Genomic DNA, 27,610 nt, shown 5'->3' with positions numbered 1-27,610 from the left:
TTTCGAAGCACTAGACGGCTACCTCAGAATATAAGAGGACATGTGCAGCAGATTCATTGTTACAAAACACCCGTAACGTGTAGTCACACATGTATTGCCATGTTTGCTCGCCAGATGCACCCACTTTCCGTTTGGTAACTTCTTCCCCTTCAATGTGTTCTTTTAGGAGTCGGGACAACTCAAAGCCTCCCACCCTAGAATGGCAATACACGTGGCCACCCGGCTTGCCTCATTACGACGTATCGAAGTGGAGGACGTGCTTTCGGCAGTCCGCAAGAACACGCACCGCATTCACAAAATCTAACGTCGTGCTGTGTGACACGCCGCAGTACAAAGAGTATGCTGTATGCGACAACGGGACCTCTCCGGCTGCCTGACACCGAAATCAGTGCTGTTTTAATTTAATTCTGGACCGCGCTATATTATATTGTGTGTGTAACACGGCATTGTTCTGTTACTTCCTGGTGTTGGTTTTATAACACTGTAAATAAATGGCGAAGGTACCCAGAAAAAACGGACTTCTCTCAATGTACGGAACACGAATCCTTACGGAACGATTCAAAACAGCCTTTCTTTGACTTTTGGGACGACACTAAAACGGAGAGGCAATCTGCGAGGGTGATAACCTGTGAGACGTACCAGGAAAGTTTGTGTACAGCAATGTCAAGATCCAAAAACTGTGCAAGGAATACAGGAATATAACCACAGATGTGGACGGAATACCTCCAAGCCAGATCCTGCGAATATCCCATCGCTGCTTTCTGCCAATTGCCGGAGGCATCAGTGAAAGAAGAGTGTGATGTGGAAGGTTCTCTAGTTTATCAGCAAAAAGACATTTTACGATATCAACGGGCATGTATGTGCTCTGCATTGGAGGATATAACATGGTAGTAATGTCTCCAACCCGTTGCAAGGAGCTTATGTGACGCGCTTTAAGGATTGCCAACTTTACCCACACAAATAATCCTATATCTATATCCTTGGAGTCTCATCCTAATATGATTTGTAATCGGCCATTCATTTTATAGCTCTAACTATCATAATTTCTGCCATTACTGTTAATCTTACACAACAGTTCTCTTTTTTGCTACTACTTTCTTTGGAGGAGAAATTCTAGAGGCCCGTGTACTGTACGATGTCAGTGCACGTTAAAGAACCCCAGGTGGTCGAAATTTCCGAAGCCCTCCACTACGGCGTCTCTCATAGCCTTAGTCGCTTTGGGACGTTAAACCCCATCAACCAACCAACCATCTTTTTAGAGCGCAGCTCTTTGGGGTCCGTTCCTGGGTTTCGCGTCGTCGTCGGCCTCGTAACCAGCTCCGCCCCCCTTTCATCCCCCCCAGCGCTAGCAGCGACCGACTGATACCGCTGGATGCCGCTGACGCCGCTAGAGAGTCAAGATAACGTGACTGCATAGAACACCGTCGCCGCCAAGCAGAAAGAGGAGGAAAGGGTCCCCCCCCCCCCCCCCCCCCTGTTCTTGTGTGGCTGATAGGGTGCTCTTCAGTTGCCGACGCGCCGGTTATTTCACGTAGGCCCCGGCACGTCGACGAATACGTGACCACCTTCCCACGGCTAGACCTGGTTCTTAGCGCTGTGGAAGCGAGGGTATCATATTGTTTGTGTCGGCATCGGCGGCGTTGTCCCTGAAACCAACTCCGCAGCTGGGGTTGACTCACTATCGAAAAGGTGGAACAGCTTATTTGCTGCGCTCAAATTTCGCATTAGGAAGTAACGTAATCGTCGGTAATTTTTTGCTACTCACATGAAAGGAGTACATAATTGCGTTTTTATGCCGCCCTTACGTTACTGAAGTCTATTTCTGGGTAAAACTACATTGACTAAAGCCACCAACCTTTTACTACAGCGTCTAATATCACCAACATCTTCACAAAAAAAGGCCGTTCGTGCTATCGCCAATGCATCTCATTACTTTTATTAGGCTCCCTTTTTACGCGTTGACATATCTATAGTGATCTATGTTTTCTACGCGGCGTACTGCTTTAATAAAATCTGACACGATTTTACTATTGATATGTTGGTTTGGTTTCGTTTTATGGGGTTTAACGTCCCAAAGAGACTAAGGCTATGAGAGACGCCGTAGTGGAGGGCTCCGGAAATTTCGACCACCTGGGGTTCCTTAACGTGCACTGACATCGCACAATTCGAGGCCCGTGTACTGTGCGATGTCAGTGCACGTTAAAAAACCCCAGGTGGTCGAAATTTCCGGAGCCCTCCACTACGGCGTCTCTCATAGCCTTAGTCTCTTTGGGACGTTAAACCCCATAAAACCAAACCAAACCAACATATCAATAGTAAAATCGTGTCAGATTTTATTAAAGCAGTACGCCGCGTAGAAAACATAGATCACTATAGATATTTCGAAGAACTTTTTCAAGCATATCGAGAAGGAATAGGACACGCAGCATTAAAAACTGCATTATTTTTCAGGTACAAAAGAATAGGAAAAGCAGGTCTTAGAATTAGCTTTGCCAGGAAAAGAAATGCTACTTATCAACAGTGTTATATCATTGAAACATAACTACAGGATGATGCGTTCTTTGTGTACGTGCTTACGTATTTGTTTTTATGCCCATTTCACTGCTTTTTTGTTTCCACGTGAGTTGTCTTTCAAAGCATTGTGCCATTTGCTACGTATGCTAAATTAGATAACGCATAACTAAAATATTCCAGTGTTTTCTTTTTTGGTTTTGCGCGGTCTGTAGGTGAATGTGAGCTAGCCTTTGTTAAGCAGATTCATGTAACGAACCTCAACCAAGCTAGACAGTGGCATTTATAATGTGCACTATCTTCATGTTACAGCGCTCCGAAGAAAACTATCCATACTTATTTTGTCACTCAACCTCCAGAGTTGCTGAGCGCCTCATTTATTTAGAGGGACGCGGGGAACTACACAAAGCTGAAATTAAAATCAAGTTTCTGTTCTCGAATGTTATTGCAACTTACTTTTGCCGCCCTGCCCAATGTACATGTGTTTATATTTCTATAGCACGCACGTTAATGAATTGTTCCTGCCGAGATCGCTTTGTCTCTGTTTTCATTGGCACTTTTATCAATCCAGAGAAGGGACGAATGCCATAAGCGGGTGAAAACATACGCCAGATTCGAACTCCTCGTAAAACTCTGTGCAACTCGTTTGATAATTCCATTTGGTTGCTTCATTATCTCCTGATTTTTCCAGCGTCATTGTCAGTTCCCGTTGCTTTGCTGTTACGAATGATTGCACCTGGTGTCCCTTTGCAGAGTGCACCTTATGAGTGGTGCAGTTCGACTTTATTTGAAAATTGGTTCCAACTGTGTCCGGTACACCGTAATATAGCTTCAGACAAGATTGTTTGCTGACGGTACAAAATGTCAGTTGCGCTGCAAAGCGACAATACGCGATGGGTGGCATTAAATGGCGCGCATACGGTAATTTCAAAAAAAAAAAAAACGTAAACTCTACGCCAAAAACATTGAGGGTGCGTCAAAAGTTCCCAGGCCACAGTATCTGACTCGGGCCATGTAGCGGGTCATTTGCAACATCCCTGAACCTGGAAATCTCCGTAGCAGGTCGGAATAGTATCGTTACCACCTCTGAGAACATTGGCAGCTTCACCGACATCTTAACTGGCATAATATACTGCCAAAAAGCAGACACTGCAGTCTGGGAACTTTTCGCGCACTCTCACCTTACCGGTGACTTCAAGACTCCACTGCGCCGGTATTAAAAGTTTTGAGGTGCCGCAGTGGTATGGTGCTCGGCTGCTGACCGGAAGGACGCGGGTTCGATCCCGACCGCGGCGGTGAAATTTCGATGCAGTGGCAACACTGGAAAACCCTGTACTGTGTGATTTCAATTCTCGGAAAGGAATCCCAGGTGGTCGAAATTATACGATGCCCTACATTGCAGTCTTGCACATAGCCTGAGCCGCTTTTGGACATTAAACCCCATAAGCCAAACCAAACCAAGAGCTTCGAACTTTGGAGAAGAAGGGAGAATGCATGAATGTATTTACCTCGTTCCGCAATTAAAAATGGCACGCACTGTAGGCAAAAGGAAGAAGCGCACTTAGCGGCCGTCGGGATAAGAACGGCCGACGCTCATGACTGATGGAATGTAGGCCGAGACATTATACATAGTGGGCACTAATCTTGGAGGATAGACCCGAAGCCCCGCAGAATCTACATTACTGGCGAACAATATGAAAGGGCAGAAAATGATAAGGTAAACAAAGGTGCGTACTGCAGGCGTGTCCAGCAAAAATTGCAGTTTCGTCATTTCAGCGCTAATGGATAGCTTTTTTCAGTATCAAGCTGTTACATTCTCATTTCTTTCGGATCCTCTCTTCACACCCTCCCAAGAGGTTATAAAGCTGACGCCCTTACCACGTGTCTTTTAGATCACTTCCTGGTAGCGAAAGAAGCGGGCGGAAACACCTTTCGGTTCAAAAGTGTCGCCTATTTCCCAGTTGTCTGAATGGACGCTCCGTGACCGTCTCGATGAGAATACGGCAAAACCTGCCGCTACTGCGTCGAATTCAGCGTATGTTACGTCGTCGCTACCACCTATACTCTCCTCAGTAATGGGTCCTTAGCGAACATCCTCTTCCACCCTCGCTTGCTATTCCGCAATGTGCACCACCGAGGATCGTATACGGCCGGTTCAGTATCCAGCGATGGCATACCTTCCCCGACTGCTACGAACGCTGCGTGGCCGACTTATGCGATTCGCCGACGTTCAAAGAGGTACTCCTCCTAATCAGAATGCGTAGAGCGTTGCTTTTCACTATACTCGGACGCAATTCAAGAACGAAGCCGCTTTTCCCCCTCAAAGTAACCCGTTCCAGCCAAAGGCGTCGGCCAATTCTGGTGAGCCTGCTAGCTGGCAATGAAGGGAGAGGCAGATGAAAGGGGATAGTCCTCCCCTTCCATGGTCGGGGATAGTCCCCTCTCTGCATTGTGACGCCGCTCCCTGCATAGTCAGGCTGCAGGTTCATGAGAATCGGCCGACGCCATTGGCTGGAAGGGGATGTTTTGACGGAGAAAGGCCGGTTCGTTCTTGAGTTGTATCCGACTATGGTACTGTGCCAACTGGATGCAGCTAGAGTGCGTAGTAAACGTTATTTCACGCTTTCGTATTTCTGCGTCGCGCTTGCCAGACACGATTCTTGATGGGGTGCTTTAATGACCTGGCAACGTGAGGGCGGTGGCGGCGGGTATCCCCAGCACAAAATTATCTCGTATCTATGTTGGCACTGTAACGACTGCAAAAGCGCTCAGCGGTACACTCTGCAGTGGTGGCGCGTTAGTTAAGCGATACTATTTTTGATATTCATGCTTTCCTGTGTCTTGACAGTTTCCTGTGTCGCCTTTTTGAACCTTGTATCGCTTCGTTCATCGCAGAACTTGTCGTGCATCTGTAGACAGTGGCTCCACTGTCATATCTGCCCAGCGTCACACGCAGAAGTTCCTGTCTGGTGAGGCGTTGAGAACCCTGGGCTGGAATCTGCACATGCCTCATCCGGTCACCGCCAGCACCCACCGACGGTTAGCTGGAACGGCCAAACTTGTAGCCCTCGGGAAGATACGAATGAAACAACCTTATATAAGTGAGTACGCCCCCAAATCTGTGCCGTGTTCTTCCAGGTTGCACTGGAAGATGTTTTGGGGGAGTTGCCTTGTTTTTAATGCGAAAGGCTATGTCAGCGAAATCATGTTGTCAAGACGTGTCCGCAGTTGTGACGTTCTCAGAAGGGGTAGCATGAAACGAGTAGTTGTACTCGTGAGGACGCTGCGCAAAAAAAAATTATCTCGATATAACTGATTAGTTAATAAGTTAGAGCCAAAAACGTCAATAGAATGAGTGGACGGAAAAACAGCTGTGGAAGGCAAATAGTGGGAAAAGAGGCAAAAATGGCGAAAATAAAGTTTGAAATGAACTGAAATGTATTTGATGAGTGACAATTATGAAACAAAGTTTCATTGACACAGAATAATTAGTTCATCCATTATAAGCAAAAACCATTGGATGGGATTGGATGGACGGGTATACAGTACATATTAAGTGGACGGGAAAGCAACCGAGGCGTAAAATTTGAAAAAGCGAAATGGTGGACTTAGATAAAAGAAGCTATAGTCAGAGTAAATCAATCGATCTTTAATCAAAGAGTGAGGTAAATACGCTAATTGAGTAGTTAAAGTAATAAACAAAAGAAAATGATAATTAGAAGCGACTAGTGCTGAGAAGGCGAGAATGATTTCGCAATCTCCCAATGCGGCTCGGCGCAGTATTCTCTAATTCGTTTTGTTCTTCATTTCTACTTTAATGCAGCGCTTTTGCCAGCTGTGATAGGACTGTTTCATTCACCTTGTGAAAAATTCCTTTTTTTTTTCTGTTAACGAGCCTTGTATGCTAGAGCAAAGCGATATCTTTGGCTTTAGCGAATTCCACTGCGTGTGCGGATTTCCGGGTATTAATCAGATGTTTGTTATTTCTAGCCGTGCCAAGCGCATTTACACTGCAGTTGTCAGTGTGGTGCCAGTGTTCGTTCTTGTTTTCCGGTCTGTATATCAAGCCGCCGGTGCGTGCAACTATTTTTCAGCGCACTCACCTTCAGCTTCACTTTTGCAGGCATATGTAAAACAAGCAGCAGCGTGTACCCTATTGAAAGCTGGGCCATGTTTCTCACTGCCTGGCTATAGGGAAGCGCACCTGAAGTTTGCTCCCACTGCACCAGCGCCACTTCTCCCCTGCCGGTCATTTTGGCGTTTCCGTCCGGGCACGTCGCCGGCGGAGCGCATTGAGCCAGCAGCCTGTCGACTGGTACGCGCGTGCTGCTCGCGCAGCTGGCACTCTCTCTTTCATTGTCAGCACGTGCCGTCCTGCTCGCGGGCGCACAAAAGTGTTGTTGCCGCTCGCTGTGAATTCCGCGACGTTCTAAGAGTGGAGAAACTTGTGTCTGGTGCTGTCACAATAGTTCTCTGAACATCGACGGCCAAGGACTGCCCGTGGAATTCTACAGATTTCCTGGAGATGTCCTACATTCTTGGGGGAAAAAAATTTAATATTAGAAAATTGTAACGTACAGTAACGGAACTATTGAAGGTAATGGTCCACCCTTTCTATATGCAGCAAAATCTTAAATATTTTTCATCGCTCGTATCGAGCAGTTGACGATAGGAAACGTTAATACGAAAAAAAAATGCAAGCCTATCGATGAGAGATTGCTATAGTGAAATCTTCCAGTATATGAAAAAAAAAAATGCGTTCATACATTTTTTTCAATTAAAAAATGTTTTTGTCCGGAATTGTTGGGTATGAAATGGATGAGTACGAGAAACGGCAGGCCTCGATAACTGCTATGGGCAAGGTGAAGTAAGCTTTTTCCTGTTGCTAAATACGTTTGGCATGTTGCACGCGTAATATTATTTCTGAGCAGTTTTTGCTGTAATTCACTAAGCATGCAGTGTTTAGTAAAGCTCGCGCTAACGAAACTCATTTCTTTTGCCATTTTTTATTTTGGAGACTGACAACAGCTAGCGGCGTTATGCAGACGCGTGTGAGGCAAGGTCAGTGATCGCCTCAATGTTCCGACTTGTGACGCCTGGCTCAATTTTCGAAGTTGCTTTACATGTAAAAAATTTCTAAAAACAAAAATAACCAAAATGTTTGCTTGCACATGAATGAGAGTTTGCATATGAGCGATGGCTCTGCAAACAAATTGTTTTGGGGATGTGCGTGCGCTGTAATCGGCATTAAAATAAATATACCAACCGCTTATCTACGTTGTAGCGATTACTAAACGAAATTAAAAATATTGCCCCAAGACACGAAGCGCTACCACCATGGTACACTCTCCCCACAGTGTGTGACGTCACACTAACACGCCTCAGTAAAACCTGTAGGCCACACAACCATATAATACAAGAATATCTAGCACTACAAGAAAAATACAGAAATTACACTGCAATTTATACTGACGGGTCAAAAACTCATGCTCATGTAGGAAGCGCAGTAATACAAGGAAAAAATGAAAATGCAGTACGACTGCCCTCATGTGCTACAGTTTTCACCGCGGAGTGTTATGCTATTAGTGTTGCGGTACAGAAAATAACAAATGAAAACATCAAAAACAGCATCTTCTATACAGATTCACTGAGCGTCCTTACAGCATTAAACTCCAAAAATGCCACGGAGCCAATGATTGGAAGCATCAACACAACATAGTAAAGATCACAATACAAAAACATGTTATAAAATTATGCTGGGTTCCCAGTCACGTTGGCATTAGGGATAATGAGAGAGCCGACATGTGTGCTGCACAAGCCAGAACCATGGAAATAAAACATTCGAATTTGCCTCCTAGGGATTACATGAAGTTAGTGCATAGCAGACTAAGAGCCAAGTGGCAAGCTTCTTGGGATAATGAAGGACACTACAAGCTGCATACCATAAAGCCCATTTTAAAAGAATGGAAATCATGCCGCCATAAAGAGCGTTTTATCGAAGTAATTTTATGTCGTTTACGCATAGGTCACACACACATCACCCATAACTGCTTATTAACAAAAAAAGACAAACCTCTGTGTGAAATGTGTGGTGAGGAGCTCACAGTAAATCACATTTTAATTTCTTGTTCACATCTCGAAGAACTTAGAAAAAAAAATTTTACGGTATTTTACAATGAACACATTCCATTTCATCCCGCATTGCTTTTAGGCGAGCAAACACTTGTCGAGTTTTCACTTGTTTGTAAGTTTCTAATGAAAGCCAATGTTTTAAATCTATTATAATGTAACCTCTGTACACTTGACATAACATCATCTAACCTTGTGTTTGGCGCATGATAGCCATAGTTGTTTATGCGCCATAAAACCCGATATAACTAACTAACCGTTGTAGCGATTGACCAAACTAGAGCATTTTTTCTCTTTGCCGTATATAGCAAGAAGCTGGTAGGCGCATTTCGTGAGTGTTTTCGTTTTTCTCCTCAGCCTCGCGTGTCGCCTTAAGGCCACTTTATTTTAAGTTAAAATAAAAATTATTTCCATTATTTTTCAGCGAAACACGTAACAAAATCCTTATTATTTGGCACACAAACCTGCATGCACCTAACTGCTCAGCCACCCAACGAAATTAAGCATCTTGCGAAGATGGCCGCGCCAAAAAAAAATGGTATTTACCTCGAATTCCGCGTCTTAAATGACCTCGTCATTTACTTGCGATACACATTTCGCCGTTACGGTACCAGCTTTTTCGTCAACAATCTGCTTCACGTAGTGGGCCTGATCCACTAGCAGTTCATTTTTCAAGTTTGCGCAGCGAAAAAAAAAATTCACTGTCCACGATTTCTTTTAACCTACATCTCAGAGCGTACTGCCGCGACAGAAAGAAATGCGAACAGCGCAGTGCCTAGGCGCTCCGCTGTTGGAATTTATTAACGTCACGCTTATAATTGGCTGGCAACAAAAATACGCTGGAGACATCCGTGATACAATAATGTACCACTGTAGCGTCTTTTTGTTACTACCGAGATAAAAACGCATTGAAGATAAATTCCGACTGCGCAGCGCGTGGGCGCAGTGCTGTCCGCATTTTTTTCTAGCGGCCCTGTACATTTTGCTAATCCTCTGAAGCTCGTCAGCGTTCAAGCACGAAGGAAAAAGCTCGCGACTGCACAAAGAGATTTGCAGCTAGGCTGGCCAACACGTGCAAAGTACGTGCAGAACTGGCTTTTTTCAGGAGGAAGCACTCTGCTCGCGCAGCTACTCAATGGGAGGGAGAACTGTTTGCCCGGACAAAAGTGCGGAGTCGGCCGGAGAGGGCGCTTTTCAGTGGCGTCCGCAGCGCCCCCCTGCGAAGCTGTGGTCCCCTATACTCGTGGTTACACAGTGCCGCCACCCGGCGCTCGCCTTCACCCTCAAAGAGGTGCGTTCGGTTTGATGCTTTAAAACCTTTTCCTCATTCACAATACATATATGCACAAACCACAGTAACTTTTCAGGTCAATAACAACTAATGCTCTTGTTTTGTGCTTTCCTGCATACGGCCACAGTTTCCTTGTTGAAATGGCCAAAATCACAAGCGCATATGATGCGGTACACGGTCCTCAATTGCACGGCCATTTTATTCATGCTGGTTCCTGCACGCGCCGGTCTCGGTTCCTGCCTGTGTAGCGTAGCCTAATTGACGCGCGCACCACTGACCTCAATTGTGCAGGGAACGGTGCAACCACGTCCTGCAGAACACGCGTTCCGGCGGCACCTGCGGTGTGCCCTACATGGGCGACTACCCCCCGGTGTTCAGTCGACGCCCGATACAACTGGAATCCTCGCAGAGGTACGGTGCGTTCCTTCTTACACTAGACCTTTCCCGCAGCCCCACCTGTGTCGATCACTCAGCAGACGGTAACCACAGGGATAGCCTGGAAGATCCCCCTGAGCCGCAGATAGATGTTCGTGCCTTAGCCGTTAAGGCTCATTCCAGACGTTATGCGTCTTCAGCGACTAAGCACAGCGCACACCCGCACAACTGCATGCGACAGGTTGGTTTGGCTTATGGGGGTTTAACATCCCAAAGCGGCTCGGCTGTTTGTTACCCTACCAGCTTCGCGCAGTAGCATGTGAAGGTCATGAACAAATCCTGCCGTCGAAGAATTCACTTTCCGGAAGGCAATTATCGGAATTCTCAACCAGCATCGCTGCTTGTTCCTTGCTCTTACGCGATTTTCTGGCTCACTATTGGTTTATTTGGGTTAAACGTCCCGAGGCAACTCAGGCTATGAGGGACGCCGTAGTGAAGGGCTCCGGAAATTTCGACCGCCTGGGCCTCCTTAACGTGCTCTGACATCGCACACTACACGGACCTCTAGAATTTCGCCTCCATCGAAATTCGACCGCCGCGGCCGTCCTTCGCAGTCCCTCGTGATATCCCGGCAACAGCATAGCCACGCCGAACAGTCGTATAATACGCGTGTGCAACCCTCTGTGCAAGTACCCTCTTTGTCTGACTGAAGGAGCTTGACACCAGCGTCTTTGAGGGCCGCTGGCGTCAAACTCCTTCAGTCGGACTGAGAGGGTGGTTTTGTCGTCGTTGCAAACGACCTCCACAAGGATAAGACTCAAGCTGGAGTCGCGGCCAACTTCAGACACGTGAAAACTGCCAAGCCGTCGAAAGTGCAAGAGCAGGCAGTACAACTTTGTGAGCGTGCTGGCCTTTCAAGAATGGCCTCTTCTGTCAAGGCGTCGAAGGCATCTAGCCTAACCGTCTTCTTCAGCGCCAAGACGCATAAAGTAAGCTGCCCCTTAGTATAGCGTCACCCTATCGCTTTGGGTCATAGGGGAATAGCGGGACGCTACTGCGCATGCGCAGAACGCTATCGGCCCTTGGGTCTTTGGGTGAGCGGGCGACGCTAACGCTAAATCGGCGAAATAGCGTGCGCCCCAAAGCCGCTTTACGTTGGGTCAATATGGCGGCGCCTCTCGAAGCGGGGCCTCTCGCTTCAACACCGTTCGTCGTTGCCGCTACTCTGTGGCTCACGCTCACGGGAAACTAAAGGCGAACGAGGCTTTCGCTTTGGCTGAACTTGCCTGAACCACAAAATTTAAGCGATAAAACACGCCTAATTTTCAGATTGCTTCCTTGTTTACAGAGCTGCTAGGCTTAGCGAGTACTCGACGACTGACGTCAGAGAGCGCGGGAGGTTCGAACTACTGATCTCCACAAACAGGTTTGCAATTTTGGTCTTCCTGTGTGGATAGTCTTGGCTCAGATTGAGCAGGTCCGCATTATAAAAAAAAATATTTGCATCATTTTTTCCATTTCCTAAGTGGAAATTAGTAATTGCAACAGTTTGCATGTCGTTTTATTTACACAATGAAAAAATACAGCCTATATATTAACTTATTTGTTCTCGAAGCTTCTCTTTCCCGCCGTTATGGCGCTGCCTTCAAACAACGCAAAGCGACCATCCACGACCCTATTCTATAAACAGAAAACGTGAACCCGTTCCCCTAACGCTAAGCGCATGCGGATAGGGTCACACTATTCGCCACGACGCTATTCTAAAACTCTCTATTGTGTCCGAACGAGCAACGTGACAGCGCGAGGTAGCGGAGTTCCTGCAGAAGTGCCTGTCGCACCTTGAGGTTGAAGATCCTTTCCTCATCAGAAAGCCTGAGACCATGTCAGAATTCCTTCAAAACGAGTGTCCTGCCCACGTTAGCGCGTTTTCAGTGGATGTCAAAGACTTGTACTACTCCCTGCCGCAAAGTGCGGTGATCGCAGAAATCAGCAGTTGCATCGACCGTCACGGAGTTACAAAGTTCCAGATCTCTAGTGGTATGAACGTTAGCATGTTTCTAGAAATGCTCCGCTTTTATTTACAATCCACGTTTGCTAGAGTTGACGATAGTTTTTTCATCCAAAAACGAGGTGTTTGTATTGGATCCAACCTCGCTCCCGTTTTCAACGATATGTTCTTAGCTTCGTGCGACAGACAATTTCAAGCCAAGCTTGACGGCATTGTTGTTATAAGGTCATGCGTTATGTAGATGACTTTTTAGTATTTTATCCCAAAGGTGACGCCCAACAATCTATTGCTCAGAGTTTTGACGTGTTCAGTACTGAACTTAACCTACAATTGACCACAGAGCTACCTACTAACAACAAACTAAGGTTTTTAGATCTGGAACTTGTGCTATCGTGTGACCATGTTTGTTGGATGTACTCCCCGCGCTCCCAGAAGAGCCTGCTCCCCTTCCGGTCGGCCCACTCTAAGATAGTTAAGCGCGGGATAGCGAAAACATGCATGAAAGCCGCTCTGTTTAGATCTTGTGCACATAAAACTCAAGCCAGCTTTGACGCGCAGGTTACTAGGCTCACCGCTGCAGGCTACCCGAGGAAGACCTGTGCAAGACAGTAAATCAGGAAAGTGGAAAGAAGGTTTGTCAGAAGAAACACAGAAACAAATTTGTCAACTGTTGCTGTGGTGTGGTTTACAAGGTCCCACTGTCATGCGGCCATTTTTACATCGGGGAGACCGGACGGTGCGTCAAAGATCGGCTACGCGAACACGCGAAAGACATTGAAAACAAGTCACGCCGAAATAACATGGTCATTCATTTCGCAGATTGCGACGAATGTGAGGCATTTTTGAACCAAACCACTATCATCGCCAAGTATAAAGATCACACCTCGCGCCTGATATCGGAGGCCTTTCACATTCACGCATGAGGACGCTCATGTGTAAGCCAACCATCGGTGGCTCTATTCCCACAGGAGATCGTTTTTCTTAATCAGTGATTTCCGAATGTATGCCATGTCATGTTTCTACCGCATTTTTCTTCCCTTCTATGTTTTATATTGCCCCCTCTTTCGCAATAAACCATTTGGTTGTTAGTTCAGCGCATGTGTCTGTCTCGTCTTCTTCCGTCCCGTCCGTCAGCGCTGTTTTGCCGTACCATTCAACATGAACCAACCAGCTCGACTCTGCCTTCTCCTTGACTAAAAACTGGCCTGCGATCAGTTGACGTGAACGAATGCGCGGACCAAAAGAGCAGACGACGCGCTGGGTGTACCACAGTTGCAAGACCTGCTAGCGGGAAATCGCATGGGGTGGCAGATGAATGGGGAATAACGATGGCTCAACCGGATTAACCGCGGCCTCATGAAAATCGGTCGACGCCATGTGCTAGAGAGCTTTCTTTGAAGGGCTTCTGCAAAGTACCACAGCTCTTAACTATGTCCTAAACCAAGCCCAATGGCCATTGTAACGAGATTTATAATAGCTGCGCCCTCCACGTTCTTTTTTGGCACGGCAAACCTGTAGTCAAGCCTGGCGACCCCTGCTGGGGTGAATCACTACAGCCGGATACAGTCAGGAACCGAGCGGCTTTTTCCCCGCCAATGGACGCCCTTCCAACCAGTGGCATCGCCCGATTCCCATGACCCTGCTAGCGTGACAATGCAGGGAGCGGCGGCACAATGCAGAGGGGTCTATACCCACCGAAGAATGCAGGAATTTACCCTTCAACTACGACTCCCTGCTTTACCATACTTGCAGGGTCAAGATAAGCGGCCGATGCACTGGCTGGAAGGGGGGGGGGGGGGGGGGGGAGGGGGGGTTCCTTTTACAAGGAAGACCCACTGGATTTTTAAGTTGTGTCCGACTTTAGCAAAAGGCCCACTCCCTCTGCTCGATGGGTGAAGAAGCTGTCTGTAGCTCCCATCGTGCTTCCCCGAAAAGACCTGCGAAACAAGGGAACTCGTCTGGGATCGACCAGCCGAGCATGTCTTCTCCGAAAAGACCAGGAAAACTTGCTCCAGAATATGCGCAGTCTTTCGAGAGGGGAGTGGGGAGAACAAAGTAAGGAGGGGGGAAGAAGGCATTTGGAAAAGGCTACGCCAAGGTTAGCTTAGAAAACTCCGCCTCTGAAGCGCTGCCGTGAAGGCGTGAGGGAAGTGGGGTTGACTACGTGACCGATTCTTTTCTTAGAACTTCGTCCTCTTCCGCATCTGGTTTTCAGCCTTCCCTTTCGCCCGGTAGGGTACCCTGATTGTTATTTAAAGCTGCACTGACTGCTGCTGCCGTTGCAGTTGAGAGTGGTCTTCCTTCAAGAGAGCAACTCGTTCGTGCTTGTACTCTCACTGATTTTTTTTTTCTCCGGACTAGGCCGCGGTACCCATCGTCGTTAATTGCTACATCATTTCTGGCGGCTAAGTTCATCGTATGCGTAGGTATGAATGCTTTTATTTCACAAAGAGCAGATTTCAATAATATTAGACAATCTCACGGACCTTCCATGTCCTGATACTACTGTAAGCGACATATTTTTCGCGAGCTCAGTATTTCGCAAATCGGGTGAAGTCACGTTTTAGGAATATTTCACGTGTAGTAAATTTCGTAAAGCAAAGGTACCTACCTCTTCGCGCTCCCTTTGCTCTATAATCATTAGTGGAACCAATTATTGTAAGGCCCACGTGATTCTCCAAAAACACTGAAATTAAGCCGTTTACAGAATTTGCGCAGATTCAGCCCTGAGCATAGCTCCTGTTTTGACTTGACTTTTATTTCGTTTGCACCAAAAGAATTCAGGTTCCGAATAGGAATGCCGGTTTTCTCTTATCCTCCAGTTAGCGCGATGCCATTGCACATGAATAACCAGTTGTAACATGTCTTTGCTTCTTCGTAATGACTCTTAGCAGGCCGGCTGCCATGGTTGTATACAAACCACTCGCTGAATTCGACGGGAGCGACGACACTTGGGATTGCCGCTCGGATACCGAATCCTGGGACGAGTACGACGTCGTGCTTCGCCGTTGCTCATCTCAAGAGGACACCTCGCCGCAGATTCTCCCGGTCTCGTCTGCAACTGAACCCCAATCGTCGCCTGAACTCGCAAGGCCTGGTGACAGACAAGCCGGAACTACGGCAGGATGTTCGACAGGCGACGAGTCATCGGAGGACGAGCAGCCATTCTCCGTTTTCGAGAAATACTTCCACGAGACGCAGCCCTGTTCCCAGAAGGACACCATGCCGGGCGCTCTTTCGTGGCACGGCCCGAGTACCTACACGACGCACTGTCTGCGGTCAGACGAGGTAGGCGGCCTTGTGTTTTTTATTAATTGCTGTTTTATTTTATTCAACACCGTAACCTGGAACGCGAACGCTTTGTTCCGTGTCTCAGATGTCCACTCTGTCTACGGATTAATGCACCTGCATTTAGGTGTACCCGTTTCCGTGTCCCAGTGATCTACCATACACGTGTTTTGAAAGATACTTTTGATTCCTGACGCCTCAAGCTCTTTCTATGTTGCACTGTAGCTTGAAGATTTCCGCGCGCATGTCAGTGCCCTCGTGGTCGTTTTTCCTGTGCAAACTGCTTCTCGGACGAGATCCTACGTGCGTAAGTTACTCTGCTGCTGTGTGCGATACGCAGCACATCAGTGAACAAAATGGCGACGCCCAGGGAGCAATTTGTTCAAAAGCGGCGGTCATCGTCTTATCTGGCTTTATCGTCTTTAGCGCCAGTTCCTGCAGTTCAAGCGCAGCTTGGCGCTGACTGCTTCCAACAGGAATGGTCGAGTGCAAGTCTGGTCGTATGCTAGCCTTGGTGTAGCCACCAAATTGCCCTAAGGTTCCCTAATACTAAAGTTACTGGAACTAGCTAAAACCAGAATACTGAGTAGGCCACACCCCATGAAAAATGACCGTTTCCTGCCAAGCCTCTGCTGTACCCAAAGTTTGAGCCTGTGACGTCATGTAAAAACTCCGTAGTTCAGAGGAGAGTTCATTGTTTCTTGTTCTGGCTAAGGGTGGGGAGGGGTGAATGGGGGAAGTTGCAGAAAGGGTGCGGGGTCGCTAATAGTAAAGTCACTGCAACTCTATAGCTAATGCCAGAATACTTAGTAGGCCACGCCCCACGACAAGGGGACAAAAGAGCGTTTCCTGCCTGTTCGTTGCTGCATCCAACGTTGGAGCCTGTCACGTCATGTAAAAACTATCCCTAGTAGCAGATTTCTTTCTATATACATCATTTTTGTTTTTGCTTTTTAGGACGCTGTAGCTGACGCCCGTGCCCTGAAAAATGCCTGGAGTCGGCACGATGAGCCTGCAGAAGTCGTCTTCCAGCGCAGACGCGTCTCACGGCAGCCGAGGTCGTCCGTCGAGGCCCCCCGTGCTGTGCAAGAGGAAGAGGCCGAGCCCTGCACTGCCGCGCCTTCGGAGCCCATTGTTACGTTTCGCCTCCTTCGTGAGAAAAAAATCGGCGTGGTAGCAGCGGAATGCCGATGAGTCGCGAAAGGCATGCGGGGTAAACGCCTGAATTAGCCACGGAAGCGGCGTCGGTCATCCACCCCGCATCTGGCCAGCCAGCTCTGCAGTACAGAAAGAAGTTAGCTGCCACGTTCCACAGTACTAGACATTCCAAGGGGCACATCAAGTTGACAGCAGCAACCGTCTTCCAGGGAGAAGTGGTCAACGACCGTTTCCCCTACCCCGAGCACGTGCGACCACATGAAAGGCGCAGGAATGCTGTTCGAGAGCATTCCAGAATCTGCGCGACGCAGAGTGCATCCTTCTCTCCCAACACGTGACGGGGACGTGTTCCCTATTGAGTGTGTGTGTGTGTGTGGGTGCCACAGTGAACTTTCAGGACCCTCCTTTCCCGACAAGCCCGCCCCCATCTAGGGAGCCCAGGGACAAGGAAGGATATAAAACTCGGCGCCTTGGACGGCCGAGTAGCTCCTGACCATCTGAGCTCATTGTCATGTAGCTTTGCTCCTTGTTTGCGAGACTTTCTGAGAGTTCTCCCAGTTGCTGTTTGTATATATGTAAATTCCCTTGTATAAAGTTCTTCTTCTTGTCTTTCCCTTAAACCTCGTCTCCGACCTTCCTCAACCCCTCTCCGGCACGACCATGCTACCAGCGGTGGAATCGAGTCAACGGACGTCAGCGGAGAGACGTGGTCAACGGTTTGCTGAGCAGCAGTTCGGCGAGTCGGGAGCAGTGCAACAGCCCTGTGTGATGACTGGTTGCCTGCAGCGGAACGACTGCGCTGGATTCTTGGCTGCGAGGTTGTGTGAGTGCGGGACTTTCCTCTACTAAGTTTTGCCAGGCTTTTGTTAAGTGTCAGAAACAGAGCTGGTAATTGGGATTGTCGTTGCTGCCGGGTTAGTGCGGCAAGACAATAGGGGCAGTAGAGAAAGCAGCACTCGGAGCGGCCATGGATCTGAAATCGTTACGCAAACCGAAGTTACTGGAACTTGCAAGAGAGTTGGGTCTGGATGTCTCAGACAAACTCAGAAAACCAGAACTGCTAAAGGCTATTCTTGCGTTGGAGGCTGAAGATGACGAGCTTGCGGAATGCCTTGAGACCATTGAGGAAAGGGAAATGGCAGAAAGTGAATTGGCAAAACAAGAGAAAGAGGAACTTGAACGTAGAGAAAAACTAGATAAAGAGGAGCAGGAGCGACAGCGGGAAATCAAGCATAAACTTAACGCGATCAGAAGTATAAGAACGCGATCTCGGTTAAGTATGTTCAGAAAAGGGGAAAATTTCAGTACTTTTCTGGAAAATTTTGAGAAAATTTGCAAGGAGGAACAGCTGGATCAGGGTGATTGGCCAATTGTGTTGATGGGAGTCCTTCCGTGTGAAGCCAGCAACGTATTAGCGCGGTTGTCGGACGAGGATGCGCACAACTATGCGATAGCTAAGAGTGAGCTTTTCCGGCACTTTAGACTATCCGCAGAGGTCGAATTCACGAGCCAAATTGGCAATGGTCAGCTACCTCGCGAGAGTGTCAGGGACCGAGTTGCGAGCTCAGCTCAGTAGCCGGAGGACACGGCTGCTGCTCATAAGTGGCGGTATAGGACAGGTTTGGTCCAGGAAAGGCAGGCCACTTCAGCAGCGTGGACCGAGGATCTCGGTCGAAAAACTAGCGAAAGGTGCAAATCCGCAAGCCACAAGGGCTCAAGGGAGAGTTTGGGCACCAGTGCTAGGAACAAGGAAAGGTGCAATGCGGTAGTTGCGAGCTCAGAAGCGCATGCACTTTCCGGGATGGAGGCGGATTTCTGGGGTAAAGGGGTTAGTACCCTGGAGAAAAACGCCGAAGGTCTCAGTGATCACGGAAATGTAGTCCTTGAGTCACGTGAGGAAGGTCCTCACGCGAATTTAGTGAAGGCCGTGTCTAATAGGATTCAAGAGCAAGCTGTGAGTCGCAGCAGTCCCGTCAACGACAAAGCCGAGCAATCTGCTTCGTTAGCGAGCACAGACAACGCTAATACGGGAGAAGCGACCGTCTCTAGCCCTGGGGCAAAAGCTGCTTTGACAAGTGAGGTTGATGCTTCTGCTCAGGAAGAGACTAGTGAGCTTGCGGGCCAGAGCAGTCAGGGAATCAAGGGAGACCCTCCTTCGATGCGGCTGGCGAACAGTAGTAGCCAAGTATTGGACACAGCGCTTTGCTTTAAGGAGAGCGACTGCGAATCACCCGAGTGCACCGCTGAAACCCAAGGGCAGATTGCAACGTTAGCCATCGAGTGTGGTTTAGATCAAGTTGCAGGCCAGGGAGTTAGGGTCGCAGGGTCGATTAGTAAGCCTCAGGAGAGCAAGTTATGCTCAGACGAAAGTAAGGTGCCGTCAGAACAGTTGGATGCTGCGATGCGCAGTGCCTCACCGAAAGCACGAGCCGATAGTTGGAATTCAAGAGAGAAATGCGGCTCGGTGCTGCGTCGAAGAGCAGATGCGAAGGGTGAGGTCACTGCAGGAAAGGGAGGCGCGCAGGAGAAAACAGTCAGGGCAGTTTCTGGAAAGCGGCCGCGCTCAAGGAGAGCCAAGCCAAGGGGTAGACCGCAGAAAAAGGATGAAGGACGGGCCCAAAACATTGTAAGGGTTAAGGACGGTCAAAAACGTAATCGTCGGAAACTGCCACCGCGACACTCTAGATGCGATAGGCACCGTACGAAGGCCAGGTTGCCTAGGCGAGTTAATACAAAACGAAAGCCACCTGCCCGATTGTGGAGACACTGCAGAAGTTGTTGCGGAACGAGTAAAACTTGCAGCGGGCCAGAGAGAAGCACGCATTGCTACCTCACGAGGGAACGCAGCAGAACGCGCTCCAGTGAAAAAAAGAAACGAGGGAGTTTCCGGAATCGAGACAGAACACGCAGGCATTTTTTTTATACACGACCGTCACCCCCTCGCTGCTCGGACGTTGGAGACGCGCGGGCGGGGTGCGGAACTAATCGTTGTTGCAGGGAGTGTGGAGCTCTCAGGTGTCAACGCGCAGTTAGGCCCCTCGATTTTTGTCGGTTGTCGGCAGCTAAAGCCACTGTCAGTCTGCGACCGCGCAGGGCGCGGCTGAAGAATGGGCAACCCCTTCGAGTCGCGAAGTGGGTAGTTAGCAGCATAGTCTAAGAATGAGTCGATGCTGTTTGCTTTTTCTTTTTTTTCCTGCACAAGGAAAAAGTTTCGAGCATATATAGTTTTGAAATGCTCTTTGTTAGTTTTCGCAGCAGCGGTATAGTGTTTCTTTGATGCAATGGGTTTTGCACAATGCACTTGTGGTAGCGTCCGCTGACACACGGAAGTGCTAGTAAGATGGGCCATTGTGGGTCAATAGCATAAGCGCCTGGAGTCGCTTTGTTTTTATGGCATTAGGGGAATTAATGTGACATTGACTGCGATGTTGAGTGAATCTTTGCAGGGTTATGCAAGGTTAGGGTAGTATGCTGCCATGTAGAATGAAAGGGAAACAAGCGTGTTCGTAAATGTTGTCATCATTACGAATCGAACTGCGTTACAAAAAGGGGAGTCTCAACGGTAACGCCGATGGTCCCTAGCGCAAGAATCAGCCTCGAAGTTGCTGCTTACTGGTGTTTTTTTTCCTGACGTAGGATTCTGAACATATTGTTCTTGCTTTTTTGTTTCAAAGTGAGACGGGTTTTGCAGTGTAATGTTCGGATTTGTGGACACTGAGTGCTGCTGGACTACTCCCAGGGATTAAAGGATTAAATGACTGAATAAGAGGGAAAGGGCCTGGCATTGCTTAGTGTGGATTGTGTCGTGCTTGCTGACTGACCGGTTGGGTTTTCGGCGTAGTTCTAACGCTAGCAGGGAACCGGTCATTTTGAAGTCACGTTGCAGTGCCCTTTGTGAACCTGAACGTGCGAAGGAAGCCTTCGAGGTGCGCTGGGCTCAAGAAGCAACGAGAGATGACCGACTCCAGTTAAAAGCAGCCTCGAGCGACATCCCTCCAGACAGCGGATGCAGTCCCCTGTCCATCGGGATCTCCTTCTCCCGGCGGGGCAGTCTGTTACGTTTCGCCTCCTTCGTGAGAAAAAAATCGGCGTGGTAGCAGCGGAATGCCGATGAGTCGCGAAAGGCATGCGGGGTAAACGCCTGAATTAGCCACGGAAGCGGCGTCGGTCATCCACCCCGCATCTGGCCAGCCAGCTCTGCAGTACAGAAAGAAGTTAGCTGCCACGTTCCACAGTACTAGGCATTCCAAGGGGCACATCAAGTTGACAGAAGCAACCGTCTTCCAGGGAGAAGTGGTCAACGACCGTTTCCCCTACCCCGAGCACGTGCGACCACATGAAAGGCGCAGGAATGCTGTTCGAGAGCATTCCACAAATCTGCGCGACGCAGAGTGCATCCTTCTCTCCCAACACGTGACGGGGACGTTTTCCCTATTGAGTGTGTGTGTGTGTGGGTGCCACAGTGAACTTTCAGGACCCTCCTTTCCCGACAAGCCCGCCCCCATCTAGGGAGCCCAGGGACAAGGAAGGATATAAAACTCGGCGCCTTGGACGGCCGAGTAGCTCCTGACCATCTGAGCTCATTGTCATGTAGCTTTGCTCCTTGTTTGCGAGACTTTCTGAGAGTTCTCCCAGTTGCTGTTTGTATATATGTAAATTCCCTTGTATAAAGTTCTTCTTCTTGTCTTTCCCTTAAACCTCGTCTCCGACCTTCCTCAACCCCTCTCCGGCACGACCATGCTACCTGATCTTTAATACCACGCGGACAGCGTCACCGCCAGTCATGCCACAGTCGACCAAGCAGTGGCCGTACTCGCTGCCGTCAGGAATGGGCCTGGTGGACACCCACTGTCACTTGGAGCTCATCTTCCGCAAAGTGGGCCACCGTGGAACCTATGCCAGATTCCGGGACGAGCATCGGGACACCTTCCCTGATTGTTATGAAGGCTGCGTGGCAAATTTTTGCGATCCACAGACATTCCAAAAGGTAATTTTTTTTTCAAACACAATCTTATCGCGTGTCTGTTGTCTTCTCATGCGAGTTGAATTATTTACAGTCAACTCTAATGACCTCGCGGAGCTAAATCCGTGGCAATATCAATACTTTGTATAAACGTCGCATCTCATTCTTGCATTCACTTACAGATGCATTCACCGCACTTATGCCAGTAATTAAGTTACTGTAATCCCATTAAAGTAATTTATTTACTCTTTCTGTTAGCTTGCAATGGAACTATGATAATTTTGCCGCAGAAATAAGTCTTTATCTTCGACGTTGCGTTTTTTTTTTCCAATGCATAAATATTCCCATGCATAGTAAGGGTTACATGGTGATCGCTCTATGTCTTTAAAATGTACTACCTCCACAAATCCATATACCGTAATTCCTCCTGCGTTAGCTGCTCTTATATTTATTCCTCTATAAGCCTAGTCCTGCCACTTTTGACGTCAATTATTCCCTCTGCCTTAATTAATTTGGCACTGGCGCTTACTACTTTGCGCAGCGCCGCCTGTGGGAGCCGATCCTGGCCGAGGATGGCGTTTGGGGAGCTTTCGGATGTCATCCGCACATGGCTCGCGAGTACAGCGAGGAGGTGGACGAATACCTCATCAAGGCCCTGGAACATCCAAAAGTCGTCGCCTTGGGTGAAATAGGGTTGGACTACTCCCGCAGGTGAGTGCGCATACCAGTTCAATGCGGGAGAGTAGGGGGGGGGGGGGGGGGAGAAGGGCTTTTTGTCTTCTGCCCATTAGTAGACTTCGCTAAAGATCAATACTGTTCCACCCATCGCTCAAAAAACCACCGCATATGGCGGCTTCTGTCTCTAGTGCTGCGTGAATGAAGAGACAACCGCATCTCAAAATTTACTCAAGCTTGGCTGCATGCTTTTCTTTTCGTTTCTTAACCCTAAATAACATTTTTCTTATACGTTTGAGGGGTTTTATTAGCGCCCTATTACCTTAATTGCTACGAGCAAGCCGTATATAATGCGACAAACTTTTCGGCGTCATGGGGCATTAGTAACGACTCCTGTCCGTGTTGAGACCTGAGTAGCGTTAACAACGTAAAGCTGCCTTCTTCGCTACACGTTACGAAATGGTGTTATCTCGCTTTTGCAGGAACAAATGCGACCACGGCCATCAGAAGCGGGTGCTCCGGCGGCAGCTGCAGCTTGCCCTGAATGGTCGGCTGCCCCTCGTAATCCACTCTCGAGACTCCACGTCCGACACCATCGGCATCCTCAAAGAGGTATAAGCTGTCTGTCTTGCTACACTCGTCACTTGGCGCAGCCCCATATCTATTACTTTCCAGACGTAGACTATTCCGGCCATATGTATACCTTTTGTAAGGTGCAGAGTCTTCAGGTGCCCCACAAGTTTCTCGTTAGTGTGAGTCACATATTTACCCATGCTGCTTTTTATCAACTTTATCCCTCGCACGTCGCTTCCATTCGCGCACTGCGGACGGCTCGGATGCTTTCTTCGTAGCTTCTCAAACGGATCTGGTGCTAATTAATTTTGGTTGGCATCGGGGGGACCAAAGAGCACTGTTGCATAAGGTGCTCTTCGTTTATTCGAGGCGGGGTCCAAGACCCGCTTTCTAAACATTTCGCCCCAAAGAAACCGAGCTCCAGGTCAGGATCAAGCTTGTATTCATTGTATCACCTGTGTAACTTCCTTTTAATGACACTGAGGATCGACCGAGGCGGATGCGGTGTGCGGGCTGCCTCAGCGTACCGGGTGTTTCACTTAACATGCTCTGCAATTATTAAAAGAGGCTTTCTTTTTCACGGCACTCTCAGTGGTGTAGCACATCCCAATACAGCTAAGACGGGCTATATGATAGGCTGGTTTACTATTATTGAGTAGTTAACCTTTTAGCAATTAGTCTCCATAATTGTTGAGAGACCGGTAGTGCACACCATAAGCATATCAGTTTTTAGAATACAAAAAACGCAGTTGGCCTTGGCGCTGTGGTACAATAAATTTTCTCTATTTCGACGACTTGGGTGTACTGGAGGGGTTTGCTTGTCTGCGAGCTAAGCGCATGTATTTTGGAGCGATGCAGTCAGATTTGTTGGCCCATAGCGCCCAGGGTACGTGCGTTTTCAAATTTCTAAGAACTGATATGAATATTGCGGATGGTGGACTATGCGTCTCTCAGTAAATGAGACTAACAATAATGAGACTAACATCAGCGGCTTTTGAAGGACTGTAGTAATAGTTTCAAAGTTGGCTAGTCGATATTATTTAACCGTCCTAGTTAGCACGTATTAGCTGTATTCTGACGCGCTATAACGCTGACAGCGCAATGCCCAAAAAAGTACTGCTTTAACTCAAAAAGTCTATTGTAGACCACGGCAGAACATTTTAGGTGAAAGAGACTGTATACGTTAATGGTTCACTCATGCTAACGAGGTGGATCTCTTGGCTCCCCTCTCCGCAGATGGTGCCGTCGGACTATCCGATTCACCGCCACTGCTTCACCGCCGACTGGCCGGAGGCGCAGCGCTGGCTGACGGAGTTTCCCAACCTCTGCCTCGGGCTCACTCCCCTCGTGAGCTTCCCCAATGCCGGTGGGTTGGTCGAGGTTGCCAGGAACATCCCCCTCGACCGGCTGCTGATAGAGACGGACTCCCCGTATTTCTCCCGAAATCGGTACGCACGCATTTTCACGACAAATTCATCATAGTTACGTGGCTATCCTTAATTTAATTTTCTTTTGGCTAGCGCGCTTTCTCCCCCGTCGTGACGACGGTGTAATCTGGGGACTCTGTATGACACCTTTGTTTCTATAAGCAGCCACCATTTCAAATAGTGCTGTGCAGAGAGCAACGTAATAAGGCGGTGTTTGTATTAGCACAATCCTTTGACGCAAGCCACCTTTTTGTTTTAGCCGCCCTGTTGATATCTGGCATCCCTTGGAAAATTTCGGAACGCCATGGGTCCTGGGTAGGGCTACTTTGCAGAGTACGACGGGTGCCAATGTGTAATGAGATATTTGCAACGAGTTATTGTTAGCCAATGCTGGTAGCTAATCCTCCTTACAGTGCCATGCTCGCAGAAGCCATATGTACGCATGGGCCTCGCGTTATTGACATTCCCACTTTCTTGGGTTTTTGTTGTCTTTTTTTTTTTTCAGGAATCGGGGCGTCTCAAAGCGTCGCACCCAGGAATGGCGATCCATGTGGCGACGTGGCTCGCATCATTGCGGAATATCGGTGTCGACGACATACTGACAGCCGTCCGCCAGAACACGCGGCGAATCTACAAAATCTGATCTCGGACAGCGTGTAGCCTTCGCACGTGAAAGAAAAAATATATATATATATATATAACTGTGAAAACCAAAAGAGATGTCCTTGATTGTTTGTCTCTTTGCAAGTGCTCACATTCTTGGGGCAGGTCAGTGGTGTGACACTGTAGGTTTATACCCCTGCTGTCAACTTTCTGGGTCAACGAAAATTAGCCGAGAAAGTATTCATAGAAGGCTACCTGCACAATGTGCGCGACTGGAATAATAAAAACCAAAAAAATAAAGGGGGCACTTTGTTGACCTAAAGTGCGGTGAGGCGGAAAGCCTCAAGCGCGGTGTTGCTGCTTGTGTCACTGATGTTTGGCTATATTAAGCTTCGCCTCTGAGAGTGGAACGCGGCAGCGTATTGCAACGCTGCCAGGGAGTCCACAAAATGCCATCGCCCGTTCGGCTGTACGCCTTGCTTGTCGGTAAATTGGTTTTTGAGGGAAGGAAGTGTATCTGTCTCGCATAACTCGGTGGACACCTGAGCCTCGCCGTAAGGGAAGGGAGGAAGATGGGAGTGAATGAAGACAACGTATTCACTAGACGCGCCTTTGTTTATTCCGGACTCTCGAGCTGGCATGGCGGAGTGGTTAGCGTGCTCGTCTCTCACTCCGGAGACGGTTCGATTCCCCATCTCGACCATTTTCCCACCCGGTTTTATTTATTTATCTGGTCTGACTAGAAAGGTTACTTGGGCTAATTGGTTAATTAAGTAAGCTCAGTCCCACTTGGAGCATCACTATACCATCTCTTTAATTGCTTCCATGGCCATTAGCCAAAGTACAATTGGCCCCGTTTGAAATTCGCGCACTGTGACGTCACGACCATTTCGACCAGTTTTGAAAGCGTGGCATTTCTGTCGACAACTCCTGCTTACAACGATGAGGCATTAAAGGCTTCCGCCTTAAAAAGCGCGCGTGTTCCAAGCAAAAACGAATCGAAGACGCATATCGAGTCGGCTCAATGGTGTATATAGTTTTAGTAGTTTATTAGCACGGTATAAAAGGCAGGTAAAGATGTCCCCGACCGCGGTAGTTTCCATCTAAAATCAGAAGAACCTGAGCTGGAAAATGGAACTTTAATAGTGCTAGTAGCAAGGCATTCTTTGGAAAGGGGCTTAGCGCGAGAGTAACAAGTACTCGAGAGGGATGCAGGAGGTGGGCAATTTGAGGAGGGCAGAAGTACTACCTCACGCAAAATGCAAGGTTGCGTTTTCGGCCAATTACGAGCTTGGGGCAAGAAAGGAAATGCGGGCATACCCATAGTTGTATATCACGGCGCCAAGAAAAAAAATCACATTCTAAAGACGTGTTTGACTTAAGAGCGTTAGCTATGGGAGCTTGAAGTACTTAAATCGGTGTGCTCAGCAAACAAGGATAAAACCAAATACAAAGTTCCGCGGATATTTCCTTTACACTATTCATCTATCATGCACTACTCTTGCGATTTACAGCCGTCTTCACTATATCTGGTATATTTCCTCTTAAATCAATTAATAAATTTTACAAACGTGTGCATAACAGCCCGAAGAATCGTTTTACAGCATCCGGACCGCACCGCATCGAACGGTTCGGCCGTAACGGCTATGTGAATTGTCCTCGAAGTGCACGTTTTGGGGGCAGAAAGGTCGACGTCGCGAATCCCACACATAATTGGGGCTTCGTCTCAATTAGTAATTCTATCCTCAGGAACATGCCGCCATTTCACATTACTTTGAACGTTCTTCTAAAAACGGGTGGCCCCCAGATAATATCGAAATGGTGGTCCCGGTAGCACCGCTGATCCGGATCATGAGAGGGAAATAACTAGAAGAATAAGATTGGGTTGCAGCGCATATGGCAGGTTCTCTCAGATGATGAATGGCAGTTTGCCACAATCCCTCACGAAAAAAGTCTACAACAGCTGTATCTTACCTGTACTCACCTATGGGCAGATATGTGTAGACTAACAAAGAGGGTTCAGATTAAGTTAAGGGCAAAGCAATGAGCTATGGAAAGAAAAATGATAGGTGTAACTTTAAGAGATGGAAGCGGGCTGAGTGGGGGAAAAAACGCGTGTTAATGACATCCTAGCGAAATCAAGAGGAAGAAAAGGGCTTGCGCAGCGCATGTAATGCGAAGGCAAGATAACCGCTGGTCCTTAAGGGTAACGGAGTGGATTGCAAGAGAAGGGAAGCGTAGCAGGGGACGGCAGAAAGTTAGGTGGGCGGATGAGATTAAGAAATTTGCGAAGATACAGTGGCGGCAACTAACAAAGGACAGGGTTAATTCGAGAGACATTGGAGAGGCCTTTGCCCTGCAATGGGCGTAGTCAGGCTGCTGATGGTGGTGGTCCCTGGTCGCCGCACATCGATGGCCGCTATAACTGGCACATACATAAAGGATCGAAAGTATAGGCCTCAGCACTGTTGGTATGTGATAAAGTGCGGTAACGCAATTGCTGTTTTGATCAAATTCACCTTCATTGTAGACAGACGCGTCCTTTCTCAAAAAGCTACAGCACGGCCGGCCAACCGCCAGCCCATCTCTGCCCCCACACTTCCACCAAA

The sequence above is a fragment of the Amblyomma mixtum genome, chromosome 2 (genome assembly GCF_055824585.1).
Source record: "Amblyomma mixtum isolate Tamu chromosome 2, ASM5582458v1, whole genome shotgun sequence".
Lineage (NCBI taxonomy): Eukaryota > Metazoa > Arthropoda > Arachnida > Ixodida > Ixodidae > Amblyomma > Amblyomma mixtum.
Note: the sequence above shows the minus strand (reverse complement) of the source record.